We start from the raw sequence: 2,790 nt of genomic DNA on the forward strand, positions 1-2,790 counted from the left end.
TGCCCCTTTTTTTTCTTTCTTTTTTTTTCTTTCTTTCTTTTCCGATAGATAATGGGATGTAGCTTTTTTTAATGCGTCACCAGTGTGCCTCTATTTTTTTATTTTCGCTATAATAATTCTGTACTTAAATACAATTTTTATAAGTACTACAGTAATATTTTTTTAATGCTACAGTATCTCGGCTGAGCTATAATAATAATGCTACAATAATGTTTTTCAACGCTACAATTCACACATGTGCTCTAGTAATAATGATACCGTAATTTATTGTATCATGAATAATGAATCTTGTATCTTCCTGTTGCGCTACAATAACAATACTACGGTATTTATTGTAGCATTCATTATAGTATGAATAGTGAATCTTAGATCATCTCATTATTATAAGGAATAGATATGATTTTCTGCTTACAAAAAGGGTTTACTTTTTCTTTGGGTTAATTTCACAAAATGTCACCTCAACTGTTGGTTTTTTTTTTCCAGGTGAGGGTGGGGGTGGGGGGAGTCTCTCCTTCGCTGTTGGGACCTTGTGGACCCCCGAAAAATTGGGGTCTTCCACAAAAGCCTTCTGAACTTTAACTTTTCTCATTGGACCTATTTATATATAATTTGTAAATAACTAAAATTTTACTGAGAGAAAAAAATTCTGAACTTAGGAGACTGAGTACACTGCATGTGAATGTCAAATAACGAAGTTTGAATTTTTTTCTCAATAATTTTTTAGTTATTTGCAAATAACATATAGTGAGTCCAATTAGCAAAGTTTGACGTTTTTTTTGGGAGGGGGTGAGGGTTGTTGTAAGACACTCCAAAATTCAGGAGGGTTGTCTAAGATAAATAAAATTTAGAGAAGTTATGTGCAATACACCCCAAGTTCAGGGGATTATGCTAAACTATCCAAAAACTTATGGTGTGCATTTATTATGGGTCCCTAGATTCAACGCAAATCTAGTTAAGTAAAAGTCTCTCGGAAGGGATAACTCCTTGTGTAATCCCGGGTGTAAAAAGGTTTTTGTTTTGGTGTTCATAACTGGTAATGTACACGCGAAATTTGAAATAAATTTCTTAAATTATTTAAACGACTTCAAATATGTAGGACGGCTCATTAAGGTTGATATCTCATTGTGAAGGATGTGAACATAGATTACAATATTCTCAGTATGGCACAAGACAGAGCTCCACAGGCCGACACGCTGATAAACATTTAGAATTGAAGAAACTAACATTTTGACATGTGGATTTGTAATCGGCTAAATAGCACCTAAATACCTTATACTTTCAATCACGTTGCAATTATATATCCTCACTTGTTTGGCATGTATATATACATACATACTAAATTGTTTAAAATTGACACATCAATACCTTCTATTATGCTAGGGAAGGCAATTTATGCCCATACTCATTTACCCATCTGGCCCACCCATTATCTGGCCCGTCCAAAACCCACTCATTTAATTAAATGGGTCTAAACGGGCGGGTGCATTTTACATCCAATTAAACGGGTCTAAATGGGCATTCTATACCCGCCCGCCCGCCCGCCCACCCGCCCAAAACCCTAAAATCCCTTCGTTTGAGCCTCCTTCGCCTCCTCCTCCACCGCCTCAAGGCCCTCAACCGCCTCTCGAACCCAGAGCTTCCGACGCCAATCACGCCTCCTCCGCCTCCTCCTCCGCTACCTCAACCGCCTCTCGGATCTAGGTATTCCCTTAAAATTTTGACCGTTCCCTTAAAATTGTTTTTGTGAAAATCATTTACAATTACGGAGACCTCTTCACCCATTTTTTTTCTTTTTTTTTGGATTTTTGGGAAATTAACCAAATGAAGAACGCAAAAACAGTATTTTCCTTTGTTTTTATACTACTTATAAAAGTTCTTACCTTGGATTTTCAATTGATAACCTAAATAAAATTTACAACTTTTGTTTATACTACTTATAAAAGTTCTTACCTTGGATTTTCAATTGATAACCTAAATAAAATTTACAACTTTTGCTCCTAACCACCAAATATTAGTACAAATTTTCATTTGTTAATGTACATTTCAGGATGTCTTGATGATTACACATCTTTGATTGCCTCTATTGACCTTCTTGTTTTTGACGATGATTTACAAACAATTTACTACTAATGTTGTTTGTCTAGTGTTTGTGCATTCCTATGTATTATAGACAAACAACGTTGTTGGAGGTTGGATGGATTGAGCTTCAACGATGATATCCAAAGGAGGTTGGCGGAATGTCGGGTTGAAGCCTATACAATTCAAGTTAAAGATCAAGTTCAAGCTTCATCCGCAAGTGTACCAAGTCAAGCTTAATTGAAGATCAAGATTGCTTGGGTAACGTAGTTTTAGATTTTATATTATGTGTGTTATATACTCTAAGCTCAATATCTATACACACACATTTATTGGTTTCTTCGTATACATATATAGTTTTATATATATATACATAAGTTTTAGTTTCTATACATATATATAGTTATACATATACATACATAGTTTTTGAGTTTTTATGTTTATAATATGAAATCACATATTTCATATTTACTATTGTGTTTTTGAAAACATTGCATAGAATATGTAATTTTGTGAAAATATTGTATTCTTAGTTTGTAGACTTGAATATCAGTTTATACATGTTTTACTAAGTCTATAAAAATATTTCACAAAGTTTCAAAAGTTGGTTTATGTCAAAACATCAAAATTCAAGTATCTCATATTTTCATGTTTTGGACTATTTTGTAAAATGATGATATTTTTCATTTGGGAGGTCCTTTCTGATAACCAGTC

Source organism: Asparagus officinalis, chromosome 5, assembly GCF_001876935.1.
Source record: "Asparagus officinalis chromosome 5, Aspof.V1, whole genome shotgun sequence".
Classification (NCBI taxonomy): domain Eukaryota; kingdom Viridiplantae; phylum Streptophyta; class Magnoliopsida; order Asparagales; family Asparagaceae; genus Asparagus; species Asparagus officinalis.